Raw genomic sequence first — 27883 nt, 5'->3', positions numbered from 1 at the left:
CCAAAGGAGCACAATATTTGCTTTGGACTGTCGTAGATGGTATAGAACTGTACCAGGCCGTCATGCCACGATCCGTCGTTGATGTAAGTCATCGCAGTTAAAGTGGTTTGTACGTGCCAGTCGGTTGTATGGAATTAGAATAGTAAGATGACCCGACTGGAGACGGGACAAAATGGCGAAACTTACTAAGCATGAACGTGTGTGTAGCCACATCATGAGTGAAGTTTCCCAATTTCGTGGAGCATCACCGTGGGAAGTCCAACAAAGAAAGAAATGGTGTACTGCTCAATGGCATGTGAGGCAGCGTAATAACACTGGTCGTAAAAACATTATAACCGCCAGGGACCAGGGAGGAGTGAATGGGGCTGCATTTAATGGACATTTGAAGCGAGTACACCGCAAAAGGCCTTTTTCCACGGCTGCACATAAAGCTGCACATCTTGAATGGGCCAAGCAATACAGAAACTGGAGACAACTTGCGATTCTGCCTCTTTTTCACATGAGGCAGGGCGTCCAGTGGAACAGTGGAACGACGGTCAAATGAGGCGTTTAAACCGCAAAAGGCATAAGGTGTAGGTGAGGCGGGAGATGGTTCTGTGGGTGTTAGAAACACGGCATTTTAGAAACGGCTAGGTTTGTGAAGTATTCGTAATTAAAGCATACCATTCATTGGAAAATGGCGCTATTCAAAACCGGCGTCGAGCCAACTGTGGTTCACAACGGGCCAAAGATGACAGGGATGAACGACGGCTGCGGAGATGTGTGCGGGTGAATAAGAGTGCAACTGTTGAGCAACTGAACGCCCAGATGAACCTATGGGCTACTAGATGTGTTTGTCAATGACCGTTCAGCGAACGTCGCTGCGTGTGGGCCTCCGCAGCAGTTGCGCAATTGCGACTACAAGTAACAATATCCCTCTGTATAGAGAGACGTTTGAGAAAACTGCAATGATCAGAAAATAAGACCTGAATGAATCCCGACTCAACAGCATATGTATAACAGTGTAGCCGGCCGGTGTGGCCGAGCGGATCTAGGCCCTTCAGTCTGGAGTCGTGCGACCGCTACGGTCGCAGGTTCGAATCCTACCTCGGGCATGGATGTGTGTGATGTCCTTAGTTTAGTTAGGTTTAATTAGTTCTAAGTTTTAGGGGACTGATGACCTCAGATGTTAAGTCCCATAGTGCTCAGAGCCATTTGAACCATTTATAACAGTGTCGAGGCGACTAAATTAAAAAAAAAAAGTGGCTCAAATAGCTCTAAGCACTATGGGACTTAACATCTGAGGTCATCAGTCCCCTAGACTTAGAACTACTTAAACCTATCTAACCTAAGGGCATCACACATGTCCATGCCTGAGGCAGGATTCGAACCTGCGACAGGAGCAGCAGAGCGGTTCCGGACTGATGCGCCTAGAACCGCTCGGCCACAGCGACCGGCGACTAAATTACTGGCAGGTGGCCCAAAATCACCCTCTCTGTTATAACTGGGGAGATCTGATTTACGCCAAGCTTATTCTGCGAAAAGAAATTAGAACAGCATGCAAGTAAGTACGAATGCGGCATTAAGTATGTTCTCTGGGGAAGGAGTTTATCATACCGTTACATTTCAGCTCGTTCGGGGATGCTAATCCGTCACTGATGCGTGTTTGGAACCATTTATATTTACACCTGTGCTGTCTCAACCACTGTGAAAGTTGTGGCAAAGGATACTTTATCTTGTGCCGTATATTACAATTTCCTCCCGTTACATTCGATTATGGAGCTTCGGAAGACAGTCTGTTTAAAAGGTTCTATGCTTGCTGTAACTAGTCTAAGATTCTACTTGCAAGAGGCTATATTCTAAAGTCGTTCTTGAATCTTCGTAAATCGTCTTTCACAGGACAGTTGGAGTCTACAAACACATATATTTCAGCATTTCAGTGACGCTCTCCTGTGCGTCAAACAAATGTGAGATCATTCGTATTGCCCTTCTCTGTATACCTTCGACATCCCAGGATAGTCCCCTTTGGTATGGGTCCCTCACACTTTTCGAGAAGGGACGCAGTGGTTTGTAAGCAGTGTCCTTCGTAGACTGACTGCATTCTCCTAGCGTCTTACGGATGAACCTAAGTCTTACACTTGACGTACCTACGATTCAGCTTATGTGATCATTCAATTTGATAGCCCCACAAATTGTCGACGTCGTCGTAGTCGTTGTTGCGATATTCAGTCCGAAGACCGGTTCGATGTAGCTCTCCATGCTAATCTATACTGTACAAGAGTCTTCATCTCCAGATAACTGCTGAAACCTCCATACATTTAAACTCCTTACATCAATCATCTCTTGGTCCCCCTCTACAATTTTTGTCCCCGACACTTCCCTACAACACTAAACTGATGACCCCTTCATGTCTCAGAATACATCCTATCAAACGATCCCTTCTTTGCTCCCAATTCTTTTCAGTATCCCCTCATTAGTTACATGTTATACCCATCTGATTTTCAGCATTTTTCTGTAGCACCACATTTCAAACACTTCAATTCTCTTTTTGTCTGAGCTGTTTATCATCCGACAACGACATGATTATTAGAGTATATGCACTAAATAGCTGCTTATAATAAGTAATCTTTATTTGCGGCAGACTGTTTCGGCTTTATCGCCATTTTCAAGTACCTGCGATTACAATTTTGGTGACAACAGGTATGGATGTCAGTGTCATTTATATTAAAGTTGCTGTATTGTACTCACGACTAGATTGATGTAACGTTCATATTACATCGTTATTGGACTGTCTGAAGCATTCAACGAATTCCAAAAAACTATATGAAAAGTTTGGGACTTACGCTAAGTCGCAAACAAAACAAAAGAATCCATCTAGTCACTTCGTGACCCCACTGGTACCAAAATAGTTTCACCAAGGAGGAGTGTACTATGGTTCCTCCGTTCATTCGTCGCACGATGGCCAAAATTACAAATAAGGAGGTAAGTGTACATAATGATAGAAAATCAAAGATAATGTTCTCAATAGAAGAAAGCGGAATAGACATGACAGGATACTTATACGACCCTACATACAATAGGTGAACGAACACATTCCTTTTCTAACAGTAGTCCACCGGTCGCAAGGGGAACGAAACTTCCCTACTGATTGAAGGAAGATCAGTTTATTCCCATTTTCAAGAACGGCAATCGCACATATGCACGCATCTACGGCAATGTAGTTGTCGCCAATCTGTTTGAGAATTTTGAACACGTTTTACGAGTTCTGCTTAAGCACTCATCATCGTAGGCTTTCTGCATCATTTGGTGTGACTCTATAAAGGTATTCTTCAGTTTCACGCAAAATTTAATGCAGATGATTTGCTCCTCTATCTCTGTAAAGGTTTTTTATATTTAAAGGTTTTTATTTTTATTTTTTTATTGTATTTAAATTACCGATACCAGTCACAAATTCTGTCGACTATTGTATTATTTATTTAGCGACATGTTTCGAGGGAATACCTCATCTTCAGGCTAAATGGCATTACAAAAACAATTTTACAATAAGGTCATACTGCTGTTACATGGTCTTTTCGTAAATGCTGAGGTCATTTTTGTTCTCCTAGCGTGGCAGTCTCGTTATGATGCGCTGAGATGTTTCCATTTTCTTGGCTCTCTAGGTCACTGTTCACAAATTTTCACTAACATAGCAGTAACTCGGAAACACGATCACAAACAGTTCTGTCTTACTCTGCTATCTCAAAATTCGCAAAATTTGCGACACAACGTTCTACTCAATACAGCACTGAACAACAAATAACACATATACAACAATGAAACTGGCGGCGGTTGCCATTAAACACTGGCGTGTTCAAGGATGCCAAGCTGCAATTCGCTCCAACGCACCACTGACGTGAAATTACGAATGTTCCGGAATTTTTTGAACAGACCTCGTATGCTCGCGAATTATCCGGAGAACGAAAATCATCAGTGAAGATTTAACCGGAAACGAGTTCCGACCTTTGAATGCCGCAATGAACTTTAACATTCTCAGAGTTGCCAGGAAGCTGTCGGAGGTTTCAGGATTGGCACAGTGGCCCGTTCCGCTTATGTGCAGCGACGACGGGAGCAGTGTAACAGTGGGCGGGTTATCTGGCCGACGCTGCTCCCACAGATAGTTACGCGACCTCGACATAGTGCCTCAAGGTCGCCCTAGCCAAACTCATGCCTGCGGTCGCGCACCCCGATAAAACTGCGCTAGGTCAGCCGTCTTCTGCTCCCAGCTGGGGCGTAAAGATCAGGTACTGATAATCCGTGTGTCCAAACCTAATTGCAGTAGGAAGGAAAGCGGATTATCGTTTAACGTCCCGTAAATGGCAAGGTCATTAGAGGCGGTGCCCAAATTCCGAATACGGAATAGTGGGGAACGTTCAAAAATGGTTCAAATGGCTCTGAGCGCTATGGGACTTAACACCTGAGGTCATCAGTCCCCTAGAACTTAGAACTACTTAAACCTAACTAACCTAAGGACATCACACACATCCATGCCCGAGGCAGGATGCGAACCTGCGACCGTAGTGGTCACGCGGTTCCAGACTGAAGCGCCCAGAACCGCACGGCCACTGCGGCCGGCTGGTGGGGAAGGAATTCAGGGAAATCATAGCAGCCTATATGTGGATGTCCAGGTACGGCGCTTAACCAGCGTATCCCCTAATCCCAGTTCAATACGGGTGAATCAGGAAATGGGTAATGGCCATCCTGGCATTGGCTTAAGCAATTAAAACGAGGTCGTAACACGGACCCTGCTTTCAATCGTCGTACGTACGTCGAAATGGCAGGCACTGAGATAACCGATCGCGGAATAGAAAAGCAACTATTAATGGAAAGGCATCAGGACCAAATGAGGTGCCTATAAGATTCTACAAAAATTATTGAAGAAAACTTGCCCCCCTTGTATAGCAGCAGTTTATTGTAGTTCGCTGGAGGAGCGAAGGGTACATAGCAACTGGAAAGAAGCGCAGGTTAATCCAGTTTTCAAGAAGGGTCGTCCGACAGATGCACATAATTATAGTCGTATATCTCTGACGTCAGTCTGTTGAAGAATTATGAAATATGTTTTATGCTCTAGAATGATGACATTTTAGAGAACGATCTTGCAAAACTCAGATCGCTCTGTTCCTCCATGAGAGCAATTGCGCTGTAGACAACGGCGCTCGGATTGATGCCGCATTCCTTGACTTCAGGTAGGCATTTGACACAGTTCCGCACTGCCATTTAGTGAAAAAAACGAGCTTATCAAGTATCGCACAAGTTATGCGACTGGATACAAGACTTCATTGCATAAAGAACTCAACACGTCGCTTTTAACGGAACAAAATCGACAGAATTTCCGGAGTACCCTTAGGAAGTGAGATAGAACCGTTACTGTTTGCAGTGTGTATAAATGATGTAGTGGAGAGCGTCGGAAGCTCTTTAAGACGGTTTGCAGGTGACATGGTTGTCTATAAGGAAGTAGCAACGCTAGAAGATAGTATCGATTTCCAGAAGGACCTGCAGAGGAATGATGAATGGTGCATCTCTGCCAGTTGACACTGAACGTAAGTAAATGTAACATATTGATACACATAGGAAAAGAAATCCACTACTGTACAACTACGCTATTGATGACAAATTGCTGAAAACAGTAACTGACTTAAAATATCTAGAGGTAACTATCTAGAGTGACTTTAAGTGGAATGACCGTATGAAACAAATAATAGGAAAAGCAGATGCCAGACTGAGAATCATAGGAAGACTCTTAAGGGAATGTTTAAAGTGCACTCGTACGACCGATTCTTTAGCACTGTTCATTAATCTGGGACCCTTACCGGGTAAGACAGACAGAAAAGATAGATAAGATCCAGCGAAGAGCAGCTCGTTTCGTCACGGGATCGATTAGTCGATGAGGGAGCATTACAGAGTTGCTCAACAAACTCTAGTGGCACACGTTATAAGAGAGGCATTGTGCATCACCGAGAAGTTTACTGTTGAAATTTTGACAGAGCACTTTCCGTGAAGAGTCGGACAACATATTACTTCCTCCCACATGCATCTTGCGAAATGACTACGACGAGAAAATTCGAGAATTACAGTTAATATAGAGGCTTGCCGACAAGCATTCTTCCCTCGCGCCATTCGCGAGATGAAGAGGGTAGGGGGAGTCGGTTGGTAGAACCAGAAATACCCTCCTCCATACAACGTTAGGTGACTTGTGAAGTAGAACAGAAAAAGTGCATCCAACCAACCAGTTATGTGGAAGCTCCAGTCATGCCTTGCAGCGCACAAATGCCCATTAACATCAATATTTTTCCAATGACAATCTATTTTCTTCGTCATTTCAATCACAACGATCACGAATACTTTAGATACCTGAAAACATACGGCTTATACTCCGTAACAACACATTTAATACATTTACCCTTGATCGTGTAGGTGTTCGAACCTGCAACCTCCCTTATAGAATTTACAATGTGCAGCGGTTGTGGGTGATCTATGATGAAGGACTGTGAGTCGGGGAGAGTCAAGAACAGCTCGATGGCAGCATAATTCCCTTATCTGCCAACAGTTGGTATCAGTACCTCATGGCCACATCTGGTGAGCGCTGTGTGCTTGGCGTCGAACCCACGAAAATCGGCAGAGAAGGCTTGTCGCAAAGACACCAATCTCGGCATGACAGCAGGCCGACCGTGCGACACAGCCACCCCTCACCACGAGGCTGAGTTGCGTCAGGAACTGATATGACAGGCTGTTGCAACAGTCCGAGTACAGGACGTGCGTCAAAATTATGGCCGATGATAGGAGCGTAGACATTCACGGTGCGAGCTCCAGTCGGATTTCTGGCACCGAGCGACGCCCAGTGTCTCATTAGTTGAAGAACCTCAGTTCGAGCCTAGGTCTTTCAGTGCTGCGGCTAGACCCTGGTAGACGGTCCAGTCATGATGACAGTGGAGTGGTAGCGGCCTCACAGCGGGAGCCAACACTACAGCAGGCGCTGACTCGATGAGTCCCCAATTTGACCCGGACGTCCAATACGGATATGCGTCAAAGCGGGTCTGTTGCGGTGTAGCTGCTACAATTGTCACAGACGCCACGTGATGAAGTGTCCTTAGTTTCCAGTAGCGAAACTGGTCACCGACCAACAGACAGGCATTCCATAATACTGCATCAGTATATTGCTGCCAGTGGCCTTCTTAGGGCTAAGATCCCTTTTGCCTTGGGATCGCGCCATTATAAGTAAATCAGAAAACCTCCATCGATATGGATGAACAACAATTTTAACCGCACTGTTGTCCAGTGTCTCAAATCACTGGTTCAAAATGGTTCAAATGGCTCTGAGCAGCCGGCCGCGGTGGTCTAGCGGTTCTGGCGCTGCAATCCGGAACCGCGGGACTGCTACGGTCGCAGGTTCGAATCCTGCCATTTGAACCATTTGACTCTGAGCACTATGGGACTTAACATCTGTGGTCATCAGTCCCCTAGAACTTAGAACTACTTAAAACTAACTAACCTAAGGATATCACACACATAAATGCCCGAGGCAGAATTCGAATCTGCGACCGTAGCGGTCACGCGGTTCCAGACTGCAGCGCCTAGAACCGCACGGCCACACAGGCCGGCTCAGATCACTGCACTACTCGTATCTCGCTCGGTTAGTTATACAAACAGGCTAAGGATTCTGAAGATTTTGCCATTGAGGAAACATTTCCCACGCTGTCGCTAAGCCACATCTCCGCATTACGCTTTCTTCCAGGAGTGACAGTATAACAAGTTTCTCAGGAAAGCTTCTGTGAATTTTGGGAGGTAGGAGAGAGATACTGGCGGAGGTAAAGTTGTGAGAACGGGTCGTGAGTCGTGCTGGGGTAGGTTTGTCGGTAGAGCATTTGCCCGGATTTGAGTCCGAGTCCAGCGTAAAATTTTAATCTGCCATAAAGTTCCATGTTTACTATGGTCAAAATTGGAGGCAGGTTATTTTTGCATTAACAGCTCGTTACAACTGTGCTAATTTCTGCGTACCGGGCTTTCAACAGTCAGTATGAACTGGTGATTTAAACCAAGTGTTGTGCCACACTGGTAGCAGACTACTATCGCACTCTCGAGAATGCTCCGTCACTAGTAACCTGGACTTCGGAGGGCTGTGGTTTCCTAGTCAGGACTTACTACCAAATGAACGTGTTTTCTCAAAACAAAGAAGAAGCTGCGGAAATATTTGTGCAATCATATTTTAAGATGTTGACTGATACGAAGATAAAAATGTTAAAGTTGTATGACGCTGTCAGGTGCAAGACTACGTAGGGATGTGGCCCACAGGACTGGAACGCATCTCTGATAATTGGTTTGTTGTAAGAGCTATACACGGCCTACTTTTTGAGATTAGATGCCTGTGATGAGATCGGGTGGAGCCCAATAATGTGTCTGTGATGATGTGATGATGATGGGCCGCGCATCGAATTATTGCGGAAGGAGAAGAGGTTGGTTCAAATGGCTCTGAGCACTATGGGACTTAACTTCTGAGGTCATCAGTCTCCTAGAACTTAGAACTACTTAAACCTAACTAACCCACGGACATCACACACATCCATGCCCGAGGCAGGATTCGAATCTGCGAACGTAGCGGTCGCGCGAAGACCTGTACATGATTTTGCACTTTACGAATGCCGTGTGGTGTGAATAAATCACGTAATGCAATCAGATGCTATAAACAATGCGACAAGAGATCAGTGAAGTCGCGGATATGGTCCTGTCTAGAACACCTCCATACGATTTTGTATGCAAATCCACATAGCTTCAACAGTGGTTTCACAGAACAGTGGACGAGAAACTGCGTTCCATTTTGTCGCGTTTAAATGAGGAATGTATTTTACATATGACTCAGACGTAACTTGCAATTTTTGCAATTTCAGCAATTGATTCAAGAGGAAGATGAAAATTTCTGTCTGATAGTGAAATACAGTGTTTCTGGTATCACAATATCTGTTATTATATGGACATAGTTCCATTCGAGGTAATTTCTCTTTATTTAACGTTTTTCCAATTAGTAAAATCCACTCCTAGAGGGCGATCCCGTATGCGGTCGTTATAACCCGCCGGGAAAGCCGCGCGTATTAGTACACCGCTTCCAGAATTGAGGCAGGTGTGCTGGCCCTGGATACAAGCCGCCCAGCAAGTTAACGACAAGGCTCAGTGGCTAGTTATGGTCTTTAGGCAGTTTCCCACATCCTTCTAGGTGAATATCGAGTGATACCAAACGTCCCGCCTCAGTTACACAACTCGCAAATATTTAGAACACGTTCGCACACTTTCACGTGAATAACACAACTCTCAGACGATTGAGGCACTCGAACTCCAACCAGGGTATCAACGGCGTGATGACAGGAAGAGCTTCCGCTTTCCCTCTAACTTTGACAATGCTAAATCTGATAATAGCCATGCCGACCCCGAGTAGGCCAAAACACCTTTTTTAACCGCCACCTTGAACTTCCGAAATATGGCTTTTTTTAAAAAAAAACTTAGGCATCCAAGCCTCTCATGACTTCTTTAATGTATAAAGAATTTTTAGTTTTCTCCAGTAACTGGTTTAGCTTCTAGAAGGTAAATCTACTCGTATTTTGCGTACAAAAAGCACTGTCCAAAATTGCTTCCAGTATATTAAATCGAATTCACTTTTTTGTGCTTACTTACTTATCCCCAATGTTTTACTTGTTGTTCAGTTTCGGGCCCTCTTTTTGTTCACAGAAACAAATAGGTGCAAAAACTCAGTCTCATTCTCTATCAACCTGTCAAGAAATTGCTAAAAGGTCTGCTTTCGCATTTGGTTTTCATCAGCACTCATTACATGTTACACATCACCTTCGTTGAACATTGACCAACGCGAAATCCACCTTTCACAATTCATTCTCCTATTTCATTATTCATACGAAATGTACCTTATTGTTCTTTTGATATGCCTATGGCGTCATATATTTATATGCCCCTAATCGCTGATTGTCCAGTACATTACCCTGCACTTTCTCCATTTTTTCACATGTGGTTCTGTCCGAGAAAGTTTCAAGAGATGTACGGCCAACTACGATATCAGCGGTTCATTTGTTTGTTGTTGAAACTGAAGTAGAATTTTGCTTTAACCTGTTAGCAAATATGAAAAAAATTGCTTTGGTGATAAATCGTCCAAAACAAAGAATTTTACTGCCATTCGGTATTACAGTATTCCCCTTTAAGCGAAACACAAGCAACGTGAGAACGTTTAAAGGCAGTGGAAACTTAACTAACGAAAGAGAAGACTACTCACGTAAATAGTAATAATCAAGCCCCGAAACCTTAAAGATATGCAAAATAAATAAGGCACTTGTTCCAGAGAAACAATTCGGAAACGCTATCTGACACAGGTTGCAAAGTAAGAGGCACACACACGAAAGTCTGCAATCATCCAAACGTAAAAGAAGTGTACGCGACCATCTTCAAGGCAGCATAAGCGATACGATGTATGTCACGTTAGTAGTATGAGAATGGACTCCCTGTGTGTTACCTCACGAATACAAAAATCGGTGTCATTCTAAGGTTAGAAGAATTTAATATTGCGTTAAGAAAAATATTCGGTGTAATCACAGCCAATATTTTGTTCTGTAAGTTTGCAGAAAAAGTGTATAAATCGTTGTTAATGACAGCACTGCTTCGAATACGAATACATATGACAACGTTAGCCGAATGACGCAAAAATAAAGACTAGAATTAATAGTCGACTGTTTCAAGGTTTGTTATGCGAAATAACTTTGACTTGAGGACAGTCACGTACACTGATACCCGTAGAGTGCAACACAAGAGATACTTTGCGGTTGTTCGATATTCACCGGCGACAAAGCTGTTTCCCTTTTCTGATAGTGCGTTCTGTTGTTGAAGCCTTATATAGAAAGCCATCTCAAGCATAGCACTGCTTTAACAGCGAAGCAGTGCCCACTCGACATTTATATCACTTCTCTCGACGCTTCAGAATTCTCTCGTGTCTTGAGAAAAAAACACAAGAAGCTGAAAATGGCTTTTGAAGTACGACGACAGTCTCTGTGCGTCTGACGATAGAAACGCCGGCTGCCGAGAGATAACTCTACACGCTAATGGTTGTTATACTCGTACACTCTGATTCTGTTTACCACGTGCATCAGCAGGTTATTGACTTACTGTTGAATAAAATTTGTCCACAGTTGTCTTTAGAGTTTGGGAGCGAAAGATTAACGTATCATTGACTGCGAAAACAGTCGGTTTCTCCGTTTTGATAAGAACAGGAACACAAACCATAATCGATTTCTTTCAAGAAAGCATCTTGATTTTCACTTGTATTGTATAAAAAATCAATGTAAAACGTAAATCAGGACGACTAGACGATCTCTGAATATGGCGCCTTCCGATTGGGATTCAATAATTGTCAAATATATTCGTTCTGTAAAGTTTCCTGTACCACGGTAAACAGTCTTCATGTAATTTCTCAGTTCTTTTCACTGTCATATTCATGTTAGAAACCACCCAGGCTGGAGTTTATAATTCCGTCACTGTTTATTATATAGGCTTCATTACAAAATACAGCGCTTCCCCCAGTACTGGTTCTGAATTTCACTCACTGATCAGCATCACAGACTGAACCCACACTTGTGGCATTTCGTGATATTTCGTAAAGTTACTATCCGCTCCGCGTTGCTGTTATTTCACAAACTGTCTTGCCTTGCATTATTCCTGTTTCCAGTGGATATGTATGATAGACAAACGGTGTACCTAGATCTGACAGCCTATTTGATCTCGGTTGAAAATTACGTGATTGTTTCTGAGTTTAATCCAGCAAAAGGTTTACCACGTAAATTAGCTGTTTAGTTCCTGGGAAGAGCTTCACAATTAAAATTAAGCATCTGTCAAAAAGTGAAGTAAGTTATGCTGGACTATTACCAATCAAACCAAGTAAGTAATTAGCCATGGTTAAGTGCATCCGGAAATTAAACGGAAAGTACTCAAATATTCCGTCACAGATAGCGTGGCACGATTGACATATATAGTAGCACAGTAACAGGCCTGGAAGAGGCCGAAAAAAGACTCAGTAGCCTATGCATGAATTAATCCGACTGTAAAACATGGCCGGCCGGAGTGGCCGAGCGGTTTTAGGCGCTACAATGTGGAACCGCGCGACCGCTGCGGTCGCAGGTTCGAATCCTGCCTCGGGCATGGATGTGTGTGAAGTCCTTAAGTTAGTTAGGTTTAAGTAGTTCCAAGTTCTACGGGACTGATGACCTCAGAAGTTTAGTCCCATAGTGCTCAGAGCCATTTGAACCATTTTGTAAAACATGCGTGAGCTATGCACTCGTTATTACCTCTGTATTTCTCATATACAGGGCTATTACAAATGATTGAAGCGATTTCATAAATTCACTGTAGCTCCATTCATTGACATATGGTCACGACACACTACAGATACGTAGAAAAACTCATAAAGTTTTGTTCGGCTGAAGCCGCACGTCAGGTTTCTGCCGCCAGAGCGCTCGACAGTGCAGTGAGACAAAATGGCGACAGGAGCCGAGAAAGCGTATGTCGTGCTTGAAATGCACTCACATCAGTCAGTCATAACAGTGCAACGACACTTCAGGACGAAGTTCAACAAAGATCCACCAACTGCTAACTCCATTCGGCGATGGTATGCGCAGTTTAAAGCTTCTGGATGCCTCTGTAAGGGGAAATCAACGGGTCGGCCTGCAGTGAGCGAAGAAACGGTTGAACGCGTGCGGGCAAGTTTCACGCGTAGCCCGCGGAAAATTGGCTCATGGCACAACTGGAGACCGACAGCGCCGACTTCATCTTTCAACAGGATGGTGCTCCACCGCACTTCCATCATGATGTTCGGCATTTCTTAAACAGGAGATTGGAAAACCGATGGATCGGTCGTGGTGGGGATCATGATCAGCAATTCATGTCATGACCTCCACGCTTTCCCAACTTAACCCCATGCGATTTCTTTCTGTGGGGTTATGTGAAAGATTCAGTGTTTAAACCTCCTCTACCAAGAAACGTGCCAGAACTGCGAGCTCGCACCAACGATGCTTTCGAACTCATTGATGGGGACATGCTGCGCCGAGTGCGGGAGGAACTTGATTATCGACTTGATGTCTGCCGAATCACTAAAGGGGCACATATCGAACATTTGTGAATGCCTAAAAAAACTTTTTGAGGTTTTGTGTGTGTGTGCAAAGCATTTTGAAAATATCTCAAATAATAAAGTTATTGTAGAGCTGTGAAATCGCTTCAATCATTTGTAATAACCCTGTATTTGAATCTATTGCTTGGTCTCTGCATGCAATGGAACCTCATCACACTGAAGCCACATACTAAAAACGCAGCTAGTTGTATTTATTTTTTTATGGCCGCCTAATCATGGGGAAGGTGTAGGAAATTTGCGACCTCACAATGTAGGGAAAGATTGTGACTACAAAATTCTTATTGCCTCTAGTCTACAACAAAATAGCCCAGAGCAATACTCTTAAAAATGGAGTAAACTAAAGTAAAAATGACGCGAAGCGTTGTGGCACGTGCATTTTATTGGAAGACTATAGGAATTAAAAGCAATAGGACTTCGTCATGTGGGCAGCTCGAAAGTTCAAGGTAAACGAAGATGTGCTTTTGAGAGACAGTGAACGTCTTCTGCTGACCAAACGGTATACTGCCGTGTATCGCAAACTCACTCCCTTCTTTCCAGAAATTGGATAATTTTTCACTTCCATCAAAAGTACCAAGCACAGATAATAAATTATTATGTAATCATAACAGAGCTGGAACAAAAAGTATGAAACGATATGTGACAGTCACGTTAAGTTTTAAGTGAGTGCCAGTCTTTTTGTCACATTGCCCACCAACGTGAAGGAAAATGGTATTGCCGTTTCCTGCGCCTCGTGTATATTCTGTTATGTGTATCTTCGAATGTTAAGTGTTTCTTCTACTGAGAAAAGTCTCCAATGTAACATTTGTCTACATAAAAAAATGTAGGAAATCTGAAAGCCACATACAGTGCTCTGCCACTGCGCCAACGTTCAGTGCAAATGGTCACGTGCCCATTTCAGTCACAGTTGCCGATGCCGTTGTGAGAACATTGGCACATACATGGGTCGTCGGCTGCGGAGGCCCATCTTTAGGAGTGTTCAGTACACTTTGTGTTCAGACTCACTGTTACCACAAATTTACAGATTTTAGTATCTTATGGGACCAAACTGCTTAGGTCATCGGTCCCTAAGCTTACACACTATTTAATCTAACTTAAAGTAACTTACGCTGTGGACAACATACGCACCCAAAAGGGGGGGGGGGGGGGGGGGGCGCGACAAGACGCCTGACGCCTGGGACTGCGCGGCACACATTTACTCTGCCCAGCATTAAAGTTTGATGTCAGTTCCGCCAACAGTTCGCCGCCTTTTACCACTCTGCCCAGCCTACGACGTCCGATATATGTAATGAGGAGTGCCTTTCCAACCACACGACGTCTGGACGTTATTACGTCTTGGTTTCGCTACTTGTTGAAGACACCCACCACAGCACTCTTCGCACACCCGATAAGTTGTGCAGTTCCCGAAATGCTCGTGCCGAGCCTCTGGCCATCACAATATGCCCTCGGTCAAAATCAGACATTTCATACGGTGGTCATAATGTCCTAGCCGATCAGTGTAAGATTCACAGTGCGTCGTGGTGGATAGTTCTTTCCGTAAATGCTTGGTGTTTCAGAAAGGAGACCGGTGTTCGTTTTAGACCATCGTGAAGTTAAGAAATATGGAGACGTCTGTGTAATTTACTCGAACTAACCAGAGCGAAATTATTATTAAATGGAAGAGCGCAGTAGTTACTAAATTTTACAAACTTTTCATCTTATAAAGTCGAAGAAACGGCGTCATCAAAACGTCAGCTGCGGATACTGAGTGAAATTTAGAAACTTCATATAGCGTCGTATCATTTTTTCATAACTGTCATTTTTTCTGTGCATTTAACCATCCCTAACTATTGTGTAAGGCTGCACTCATGTTTGTTCCGACGTACAGGATTCTTACTTCCGTCACATCCACGTCTTACTCGTTCTGCAGTTCGCACGTATCTCTGAAATGGCACTGTTCACAGCATCACGTGGGTGCTGCTCACACGCGTAATATTAAGGGGAACACACCCTGCCTATCTAACCCATGTTAATTTAGGCAAGTATTTGACCCACTTCTGAAAAAACTATTTGATGCAGGAGCTTAATATTTTTACTGTATCGTACATGATGCTATTAGAGTTAACTGAACTAAAGTCTACTTTATCCATTTTATAGTTTTTAAGAAATACTTTTTTAAATTTATTAACAAAAATATTAAGTTTTTTCTGCAGAAAATATTTTTTGTGAACTTCCTAATCGGGGAATATTAATGAATGTAGTACCAGAGGTGGATTTTTATGTTGTGCAGAGTCTCATTCATTTATCTATGATAGTTTCTGATATAATGGGGCATATGTACTGAAAATTTTAGTTCGTGGAAAATTGACTTTAAAGAAAAAACTTTTGAAATTTGTTACTTACAGTTAATTAAAACTGTCCTGCTGCATATGATGGCCCTTCTTTAGCCTCTAGCAGGTCTTCCAGCTTCTTTTTCACCTTCCTGGACGTTTGTCTTGCTTTCGTGGCCATATTAGATGCAGACCTGTCTGCATCGGCTATCCTCATTTTATCGCAATGTTGCAGGCCAGTGATCATATTTTCACCAGGATTAATTCCCAGCTTTTTCAGTACCCAACACTTTCCAATATTACCACAATTGAATGTAATAACAGCATCACGAACTCCTAGTTTCATTGTATACATGCCTACAAATACAGTTTTAGGAAGGCGGTTCCAAATTATGCTATTGAAACATTCATTTTGGTTCTGTGTCTGCCCATGCAGATATTTCCTTAGAAGATCAGGATGAGTCAAGTCGCTGAAAATAGGTTTAATTGCTGTAATAGCAGCAGCAGGAAGAGAATGCTGGTGAGAATAAGATTCTCCATTTGGCTAAGCCCTATTGTATTTGCACCACGAATTTTCTCCTGATGGACTCAATCCATGACATGGCTTATCATCAGTAGAGGACTTATGGAAGAATATGGCCCAAACATCTCTCTTCATTGCCTCCAGATTTTCTTTATTTCTCCTAATTGCCTGCTAATAGTATATCCGCAAGTGTTCTATAACAACTACTCGAATTCACACTTGAACAAAACTAACCGCGTGTTTAAAAGCGTGATGTTTACGAACAGCAGAAACAAAAGAATACCGACCGTTGCATTCCAAGGATAGCCAACACACTCGGGAGTAATAAAAATCCCTAACGTACAATGTACGGAATATAAAGATCTAAAATACATGCTGAAAAGTGGGTGACAGAAAAGTGGGCATGGCAAATAAACACACGTGCTAGGTAAATGCTGTTTAAATGCTCGAAAAAATTTTTTTCAGCAAAATCCTTTTCAGAGTACTTAAATAAAACCTTAATCTATCGAAATATGATGAAAACCGAAAATCGATTTTTTTCGACCCTTAAGAGTCGGTAGCCACAACGTACGAAATAAAGGCAATGATAAGTATCACAAGTCTGAGATTGAAGTTTTTGCCTTTGGAGAGATTGTAATGATATGAGCAAAAATGTAATTGAGTCGCCGTAGACGCTGATTGACAAGGGTAAGATACTGAAACATTTTGGTCTCAAAATAAGCCAAGCGCAAACAGTCGCACTGCTAGTCAGCCAATAGAGCACCTGGAGTAACTTCATCATAGAAGAAATAATGTGGGACAAGTGCACTAGTTCCAATGCATCAGCTGTATGTCGGGAGCAGACAGTCGAGGGGCAGCACGTTTCAAAGGTAAAGTACAAAAAGATGTCAGAGTTAACTGTCTTGAGAGAAAGTTTCATTGGCCCATACAGGTTCCTCTAAAATATTAATTAGAACTCTACATGAGCCTTTTTGCACCGTTTACGACATGTAGTTTAAAATGTGTGTTCATCTCAACAAAGATATCACTAAATTGTACGCTGGGAACATATACGCGATAAAATAAAGGATGATGATATATACAGTCAACTATAGTCATTGAACTTAACCTGTACTGACTCCAGAAAAAATTGCTCAGGCTACCTTAAAAGTAAGTATTTAAAAGTCAATCAGGACATTGTTTGGGAAATAACTGGAAGGTGGATTAAAAAGGCTGCACGTCCTAAGTCAAGTAATGTGTTCTAAATGGGCAAAAGTTGAGAGAGCTTATTTATTCCAACTGAGGAATTGGAACCTGTTTTCGGTGATGAATATGACAATGATTTTCATATCAATAAAAGTGAGAAGCGTATTATTATTTTATCTCCGGTTCTACTAAACCCAATTATATGGCGACAAATCTAATGAACATTATTGTATACTTTTTCACCGTAGAAAACTTAAGAACTGTGTGTTATCAAGGTGTTACAGAAACATCAGAGTGTCTGTTAGATTAACTTACTATTCCCAATTCTGAGATTATTAATAATTTATGTGAAGACATTGTGCAAGACACAAAATTTTGGTACTGTTTAAAAACATTAAATATCGCAGTTCCTTGCTTGGGTTCACGAATCAGAAACCAGAGGTGAACGCAGCTGAAATTTCTGTTCCCCTGTTCTACAAACATATTAAATATATGCAGCGTACTTTAAGAATATTTTTTTCTGTCTTTTTCTGTAAGGGACGAGTGAAATTCTAGCGTTGACGACGCACACCAGTATATCACCTCGCTTGTCTTGCCAGAGAAATTGTAGGAGATAACACACTCCGTAATGACCCAAAAATGTTTGAAAAACGGCCAAATTAATGGACGGGTGGACCCTTTAAAAACTGACAAACGTTTGCGCATGTGTTGCAAAAAGATGTGAGCTGACGTCCCATTATCTCTGATGCTGGAGGTCTTAATAGCCGAAAGGGATGCGCTTACCCCCACGTGATCCTCACGAAGTTTCTCTCCTGTGAGTAACATTTTCAACCGGTAATGTAAGACATAATTAGCGACGCTGTTCTTTGCATCGTATCACATGAAGATTTTGCTATTATATTTTAGACTAATCCGATCATAAATGTTCTGCAGCAATGAAACTCTTTCACCGACGAAATCCGAGAAAATTTCGTTCTGTACCGTTCACAAATTTTTTAAGTCAAATTCTTTTGTAAGTCACTTGTTGATATTCATTACAGTATCCCTACCCGGTGACGTAAAGTAATTTCTGCAGGCCATTTACGTCCACCTGAATAAGCTTGTGGCTATGTGTGGCAGTGTTATTGGCATTTCTGTAGCTATGTTTCAGTGTAGTGGGCTTGTAGAACATCAGAACTGTTAGAATAGCAATTTTCGACGGTATGTAGGCGGCTTTTTACAGCACTGTTGTCCTGCCATTACGAAGTGCTACCCATGTCCATTTGTAGATGACTTTATTTAAGGTACAAGCTATAATAATACGTGGTTTCAAGGTTGTGGTGATTTGATAGTGTTAATTAGATTTCTGACTGTTCTATATACGGCTGATTACAGTTAGAAAGACATGCACGTTACTTTCCACATACATGTGGAATCATCTGATGGCAAATGCGTTTTTGCCGCTGTAGGTATCGAACTTAAATGGAAATCGTCGCAAGACAGTCCGCAGAATTTTTTTAATGAACTGTAAATGAACCTCTCAGATACGGCTTAGTTTTTTACCGTATAGCTTTTCTTCTATGAAATGAGGACAGGTAAGAGAAAAGGAAATTTAAGTAATTTCGATCTCTGAACACAGCCTATACTCGATCATTTTAACGGTAACAAAATTATAAGCTAAAGCTATCATTTTAGATATATCAGAAATTTTTATCCTTAGTTTACATAAATTTTCAACTGAAAAGGAATTGGAGGAATAATCAATTGAAATTAAGCAGAGCAAAATAAAACTTAAAAATACATTGTGTGTTTATTAATATCACTGTTGTTGCAAAGTATCTGAGAATGTTCTACCATGACCTACTTTTCGTTATATATTTTTTAGTAAGTGAAATAAGTTTGCAAGGCATAAAACTGACAACATTGCAAATGTTTATTGAGAGGTGATAGAACAACTATTGGAGTATTACTTAGAGACAAAGAATTCTAAAGCAGTTTTGAACTGTAATTGCTACCATGGAAACAGTGAAGCATTAGTTGACATAATATATTTAGCCTTAGAAAAGTTTAACTATCGATGACTGACCAATGCAAAACTGAATGTGGGCCCACTAACGTGAAACACAAATCTCATAATATAAACATCCATCAAATTTGTGTCTTACCTGTGGAAAAAATCGGGACTGTAATATTTCGTTATACAAACTGCTACTACAGTGTATAACTACTCTTTCTTACACATTTCACCATAAGACACAATGATACATGGTCATAAAAAGAGGAACAATGAAACGTTCATTTTTCAGTCTGACATTAACTAAAATACATTTTTTACCACCATAAGAAACAGACTTTCTATATGTTCATGAAACTTCAATTTTCTTTATACGTTCCTAAATGTGTTAACAGTGAAATAAGGGAAGAGTATATGAAAACCAATGAATCTAGTGCACTTGACAGTCTTTCAACCGTATTACTGAACGCGATTCACAAGATAGTTGCTGGTGTTTTTATGTATACACTTTATATTTCAGGCAAACAGTTTCATCTTACAACATCAATCAAGAGAAGGAATGCCACTGTTACTATAAGTAGCTAAGATTAAGAATAATGGTTCTTCCAGTCTTCTTCAAATGTGCATTACGTAATAATGTTATTCTAACAACAAATACATATTTATATTTTGTCAGAGGGAAAGTTTAGAAGTGCAACATTTTTCAGGAACACAGTGATCGTGCTTGCGTTTGTTACATGGAGCTCATTAGTTTATGGAAACGAAAAACTGAACCAAACGACAAATATATAGTTTTGTCGAAAAAAACTGATTTTAATGTTACTAGGTTCAGTTTCTAATATGTTAGAATCCAAATTTTCCTCGCAGAGGTAATTTTAGGCCTGTTAATGAGAATGGATGTATGGCAACTGAATACACATGAGAGCGTTCTACAGCCACTGTTTATTCACAAATAAAGTTATAGGGCATCCGAATGTTGTTAGACTTGAGAAGATACAATGAAAAATTGGTGAGAGAATCAACTAAAGCAATAAGAGTATGAAGAAAAAATAGAAATTTACATTGAGTATCCATCACATGGTGGGCAGCGTAGTAATTAACAACCGAGAGGAAATTGTGCAAGCAGGTGAGGCTTTTTACACGAGATGAAAAGAAATACATGTAGTTGACAATTAAAATTATGGCATACGAAATTAAGTGTGTAAAGTCATTCGAGGTACGAAGAAAGGACGATGTTCCAATAGAAATAATAAAACTATGAGAGACCATAGTACCAAAACTATAACAGCTTCCTAGTTTTTAGTTCCTTAAACGCATAAAACCAAGAAGGAATGCGGTTTAATCAGATGTGTTTGAACAACCCTCGTTTTCCTGATGCCACTGTACGTTTGCTGTTATTGCATATAAATTTCAACAAAGAACATGAAAACTTAACACAGTGCAATTTAAGGGCCAGCGTGAAAATGAATTATAATGAGTCGAAAATAAAACGTAACCTACCATCGAAAAGGAAATAGAAGAAATTAAAGAAAATTCATAGGAAGAATCGATGCTGTTTTGTATTTAAGTCAGAGACTGGACAGTCACATAAAGAAATCAGCGAGAAGTAAAAATGACCTGGAATGCTTTTCGTAAGTTAAATAGCATTCGAACCAAAAATACCTATATGTCTGAAACCGAGAGTCTTCAGTCAGTGAATATTAGCAGTTTTGGCTTATGTCTTTGGGAAATCGACCTTCGATTTGAAAATTATTCAGAAACTCGTAAGGGTCAGTGAGAAAGGGAGATGTGTATAAATGGTAGTCATATGAAAACAAGATAGATGAAAAAAGTACGTTGGCCCACATGTTGCGAGGACTTTTTCGATTACGCTGTAGAAGTTTCTCTGGGAAGCCCTTACACATCCTCCGTACAGTCCCGATACGTCGCCACGCAATTTCCATATTTTTGGAGTCATGAGAAATGCATTTGTGGCCGTCGATTTGCTTCGGACGAAGAGGCACGCCTGGGTACAATGATGGCGCCATAGCCAACCGCAAATACGAGGGAGTGCTGAAAAGTAATGTCTCCGAATTTCTTATGTGAAAATTCTTAAGGCTTTTAAAATAAAACAAACCTTATAAACATTCTACATCTTTGTTATTCGTGTCTACATATTTATTTCTCAACATAGTCACTCTGGTGACGAACACGTTTCTCCGAACGAGAGACCGGTTTTTTGATACTGTCACTGTAGAATGGTTGACTTAGTTGACGGAGCCACAATCTCACATCTGCGTACACCGCTTGAGCACTATCAAAGTGAAGTCCTTGAAGGTGTTGTTTAAGTTCTGTAAACAGATGAAAATCGGATGGGGCTAAGTCAGGGCTTTATGGAGGGGTGAATCCAAGGCGTCGGACTACTGCAGATCTCGCATTGCTCGTGTCTGGTCTGGTCTGGACTGTCATGCTGAAGGAGAAGGTGTTCCACGTGTGGACGAACTCTTCGGATTCGTGCTTTCAGTTTTCTGAGGGTCTTGCAGTTGATTGCAGAGTTTATGGTGGTGTCCCTAGGCATGAATTCCAACTGAACCACACCTTGAAGTTCCCAGACCACTGTGAGCACGACTTTGCCTGCTGAGAGCATGAACCTGAACTTCTTTAGCGTTGGTGATCCTTGGTGGCGGAAATCAGTTGATTCTCTCTTGATTTCGGAGTCATAATGGTGAATCCAGCTTTCAGTAGCTTTCATAATATTGTTAAGGAACCCATCCCATCATCCTTACTCTCAAAACGCAAAAGAAATTGTTTTGACAAATGTCCAATTTCCTCTGTTTCATGTCAGAAGTTACTATTCGAGGCTACCATCGTGCACATAATTTTCTGTACCGCAGTTCTGCAGTGATGGCCTGTACGCTCCCTCGCGACATTTCACACTTGCCTGAGAGCTGTGTCTGTGTTATCCGACGATTTTCTCTGATGAGTTCATCAACACGATTCCGATTAGTCTCGTCGGCTGCCGTAAATGGTCGTCCGCTCCAAGCTCTGTCACACACGTTGAAGTTAGCGCCACCTTTACCTTCACTACGGGCACGAACAACTCAACGTCGCATTGTAGTAATGTCAATACTGTCATCGCCGTACGCAGCGTTCATTCTTCTATGGATTTCAATGGCAGGCACGTTTTCTGTGGTTAGAAACTCGATTACAGTCCGCCGTTTCTCAAGCACCGACATAGTTAGGTTACACACCACAATGTTACTCTCTACAACTCGGGGCCCTCTAGCGGCAGAGGGTTGCAACTAGCGTCAGCGAAGCGGCAAGGCCCACTGAGTAATATGCATGACATGTAATACCTCAACGTATGTTGAGAACAGAATAAAAACTTAGGAGGTATTACTTTTCAGCACGCTCCAGTATTTTTCCATGAAGACATTGATCGTCTTGTCTCTCAAAGGGATAAATGTATTAAGACTTATGGACTTTTTTTAAAATAATAAACAGATTACTTACTTCTTTCCACTAGTCTTGTTTTCATTTGCCTACACCTTGTGAGTTAATACGCAGGAAAGGAAAACAAATAGATGGATCGGGAAACAAAACAGAGTGGCTAATATTGTGAGCATAATGAAAATGAAGTGTGGGTGCGCTGGCCATGTAACCAGGTAAATGAATGGCAGATGATTAAAAAAGCTCTTGCCTGGGTTCTGTGAGATTAAAGTAGACTGATGCGATGATGTAATGGAAAGACAGTAGGTGACACTAGAAACAATGCAGGAGAAGTGTGAATGTTGGCCGCTGAAGTCCATAATGCAAAGCGAAGGATAGAAGAGATGTCTATCCAGTAGTTGATTTCAGATAGGTGGTGATGACCAGTAATGTAAGAAAAATAAAACATACGAGGGGAAAATAAGGGAAAGAAAAAAGGAAGTGATAAAGGGAGTGAAAATGTGCCTAAGACTTCGGGTAACAACCGTGAAGTACTGCATACTGTGTACACTAAGCCGGCCGCTGTGACCGAGCGGTTCTAGGCACTTCAGTCCGGAACCACGCGGCTGCTACGGTCACAGGTTCGAATCCTGCCTCGGGCATGGATGTGGGTGATGTCCTTAGGTTAATTAGGTTTACGTAGTTCTAAGTCTAGGGGACTGATGATCTCATATGTTTAAGTCCCATAGTGCTTAGAGCCATTTTTTTTATGTGTGCACTATCTAATCAAAAGTATCCAGACACCCCTATGTAATGCGGAATTGACCACCTGATGTAACGAGAAGCGGGGAGTCTTGTGTTGGCAGCACAGAAGCAGTAAGTAACAGTAGGATGGATCGACAGGAGCGCTCAGTTTGAAACGAGGATTAGTCATCGGATGTTACCTGAGTAACAAATCCGTCAGGGACATTTCAGCCCTTCCAAAGGTGACCAAGTTGACTGATGGTGGTATGACTGGGAAGTGGAAGAGCGAGGAAACAACCACGGCTAAATGAAGACTACGCAAATCTCATACATGATGAGCCAAAACATTATGACCACCTGAATAATAGCTTGTTTGTCCGTCTTTGGAACGAGGTACATCACTGATTCTGCGTATCAGGGATCTGAAACATTGTTGGTAGGTTTGTGGAGGTGTGTGGCATTAGATGTCTACGTACAGATCATGTAATTGGTATAAATAACGGGCCGCTGATCTACGTACGCGGTGATGGTGCCCAACAGCGATCCCGATGGGTTCCATAAGATTTACGTCAGGCTAATTTGGCAGCCCAGACATCAATGTAAGTTCACTATAATGCTCCTTAAATCACTGTAGTAAGGTCCTAACAGCGAGACATGGACAATTATACTGCTGAAAGATGACATCGCCGTCGGGAAGACATTAAGCATCAAGGGATGCAGAGGTTCGCAACTGTCAGCGTGTCTTCGATTACTACCACAGGTCCCATGCAAGCACAGGAGAATGTCTCCCATAGCATAATACTTCTCCCACCAGCCTGCATCCTTGGCACGCTGGACGTTTCGAGTCGTCGTTCATTTCGATGACGGTGTTTGTAGAGACGACCATCGACATAGTGTAGCAAAAATGTGATTCACCGGAAGAGTCAACACGTTTCCATTGTTCGACTGCCGAATCCCAATTGTCCAGTGCTCACTGCAATCGTAATTGACGATATCGTTGGGTAAACATGTGAACGCGTAGGGGTGGTCTGCTGCGGAGCTGCATGTTCAACAACGTATGATGAACGTTGTCCTCCGAAACACTTCCACATGCACCAGCATTGTGCTCTTTCGACAGAGATGCCACAGATCACCATCTATCCTACTTTACAGAGCAGACAATCTTCCGAATCCCACGTTCTGTGAAGAGTCGTGGACATTCAATCATTTAGCGCCTTGCAGTAGTTCACTGTCCTTCTACCTCTTTCCGTATGTGCTCACGACAGTAGCACTTGAACACTCGACCAGCTTCGCCGTTTTCGAGATGCTCGTTCACAGGCTCTGTGCAATAATTATCTGCCCTTTGTCAAAATCGCTTACCTCAATGGGTTTCCCTATTTGCACCCCATACCATCGCTAGGGTGATCCCCGGTCCGTGTCTGCTCCATTTACAAATTTTTGTTACCGTGTCACGTGCCCACAACGCCACCAGGTGGCATCCAACGTCTCGGTGGGCAGTGGTCATAATGTTTTGGCTTTTCAGTGTATATTGACGGACAGAGGCCATCGAACATTGTGGAGAGTCGTTACAAAAAATCAGGGGATGGAGTCAATCGTGAGTTCTAAAGTGCTACCAGCTGTTCAGCTAGCACAGTGAATAAACGTAGGGAGTTAAAAAGAATGAGATACGATAGTCAAGCAGCTCTTCATAAGCCACACATTTCTGTAGTCAGCCCTAAGCGACACTTGAGGTGATGTAAAGAGTGACAGTGGATGGGTGCAAACGGGTGATTTGGCGTGATAAATCACACTATACCCTGTGGCACCCTATGGAAGAGTTTGGGTATGGCGAATGTCTGGAGAATGCCAGTAGTAAAGTAAGGAGATGGTGGTGTTACGGTGTGGGAATGCTTTTTCTTGGTTAGGGTGAGGTCCCCTTATTGAGCTTAAGAAAACGATGAATGTAGAATGAACGCATTTTAGGGCATTCTGTACTGCGTGCAGTAGAGGAAGAGTTCGGAGACGATTACGTTTTGTGTCAGCATGAAAAAGCACCCTGTCATAAAGCAACATCTGTGAGGCAACGCGGCTGGTCCCGGCGGAGGTTCGAGTCCTCCCTCGGGCATGGATGTGTGTGTTTGTCCTTAGGATAATTTAGGTTAAGTAGTGTGTAAGCTTAGGGACTGATGACCTTCGCAGTTAAGTCCCATAAGATTTCACACACATTTGAACATTTTTTTGGGGCAACGGTTTGTGGACGACAATATTCCTCAAACGGACTAGCCTGTCCAGAGTCCCGACCTGAGCAGAACGGAACACCTTCGGGATGCGTTGGAACGTCGAATCTGCTCCAGACACCAGCGTCCAACATCACTGCGTTCTCTGGTCTCGGCACTTAAGGAATAATGGGCTTCTCTTCCTCCACAGACATTCGAACACCTCACTGGAAGTTTGAACGCGTATCCATCGGAGTTAAAACCGTCGTAAAGGCGAAGGGTGGGCACACCTCATATTAACGTCCACTAATTATTGTCTGGATATTGTTGATCAGAAAAGGTACATCGACACCTGAGACGTAAAGGCCGAGTACGTTTTTGTTATTTGAAAAGGGGAACTTGAATAGCCTAGATAGATTTTTGAGAGACAACATCGTGTAGAGCAGGCTGGTATTTTAAAACAGTACTTTACTAAGCACTACTAGCTAGCTTCGAACTTTGCTCGTTCTCAAATGGGTAACAGATGTTGATACACCACCGTGGTAAGTTTCATAAAAAAATCCAAGTGTCATCCACAGTTATGCCTAGTATTGTGGTATGGAAATGAGCGTTTGGCGTCGTTGGCCGGGAGGCCCCTTACGGGGCAGGTCTGGCCACCTTGGTACAGGCCTTATTACATTCGACGCCACATAAGGCGACCTGCGCGCCCTATGGGGATCCAATGATGAAGAAGACAACGCAACACCCAACCCCTGAGCGGAGAAAAGCCCCGACCCAGCCGGGAATCGAACCCGGGCCCGTAGGACGGCAATCCGTCACTCTGTTCAAGTTGATCGTTGTTTCCTTTCCTCAGTTTTTTTTATTGCAGAGGGCTAGCGCGTCTGACACGAACACGCTGAGCTACCGTGCCGGCAGCCACTCAGCTATCGGGACGGACGGCATGGTGGTCAATGTACACGACGTAAAATCACGGTTTGTCTTCCCGTTGTTTACGTTTATAAGTGCTTCTTTTATTGTATATTATTACTGTTGTTCTAGCGACTACTGTTACTCCATGCGTATTATATTTAGGTCGTGTGCAGTCAAGATTATCCTATGCATAACTGTGCATGGCATGCGATTTTTGTCTTGTACAATTAACGTGGATAATGTATCCACATCTGTTATGAACTTGTGAATGAGCAAAGCTGGAAACGAGGTACAGCTAGCTCACGATTACCTGCCTTTTTGCTAACCTGAGACTGCACGGATAACCGGAGACACAGAATCCAAAATAAACATTTTTTAGTGAAAACTGCCATTTACTGTATCAACAGAACGTGGTACATGGCACATTTGAGTGTCCACTGCAATATGTACGCATTACTCGCGGAAACAAAGAGGTGAAAGTTGGCTGTCTTCATCTCATAGGAAAGTGGCTACGCAAATATATGGACAGGAAATCGGCCACTAACATTTTACAAAGTCAGAGAGCCCACATTTAAGTTAAGGTGAAATGGGAGTGAACGGGAAAGTATTTCAACGATGTCCAATGGTGGAACTCGAGTACGCATTGTCTTTCTGCGGTAAAATTTGATTCAAACGCACATTAGAGTATTAGAGTTAATTACATGAAAATCCTCCAGGTTTCGTTTTTTTTTTTTTCAACATTCCCTGATTCTGTGCACCGACAATCAGCAAACCGTGTTATCCGCATCGGGGTATTCGAGAGTTTGCTGTATTGTTTTAAACATCACCCTTGGGGGAACGATGTCGTACCTGGGAAAACGTATTACTATTCGGGTATAAGAATATTTTTGCCCTAAGAATAATTTAGAACATTGAGGATAGAGAAGTCGGTAAGTTAACATAAAGATGTCGCCTTTGAGGTTTCTATTCCGCAGTCGCAATTTTATAAGTGATATGGATGAATGCGATATATTCCGTCTTTGCGACATTAATGAAAAGAATGTAATATTTTCCTTACCTGAGATCTTATGGAATGATATTCTTGTGTAAATCCTCACTTACGCAAAAAGTATTTATTGTTCAAAAGAAAGTACCCTAAATAAAATTATGTGCTGGGTTCACTCCCTTGCATCTTGCAGTGCTCTCTTATTAAAAACAGCGTCACTGTACATTTATTCGATTATGAAATTTAAATTTGTTATCAACAGTCCATTTGAGTTGGAGAGTAACAGAGAAATTGAGGTACAACACTAGAAGGAAATGTGAAGGGCATTACCCCTTAATGAATCTAAATTTGGCTCAGAAAACGGGTAAAAATGCGGCTAGAAAACTCTTTGACAATCTACCCACGGAAACAGAACGTCTGACACACGACAGAAGTATTTTCAAATGTAGATAATA

Source organism: Schistocerca cancellata, chromosome 4 (genome assembly GCF_023864275.1).
Source record: "Schistocerca cancellata isolate TAMUIC-IGC-003103 chromosome 4, iqSchCanc2.1, whole genome shotgun sequence".
In the NCBI taxonomy this organism is placed as follows: Eukaryota; Metazoa; Arthropoda; class Insecta; order Orthoptera; family Acrididae; genus Schistocerca; species Schistocerca cancellata.
The sequence above is the reverse complement of the archived record's forward strand: the minus strand, read 5'-3'. Positions refer to the sequence as shown.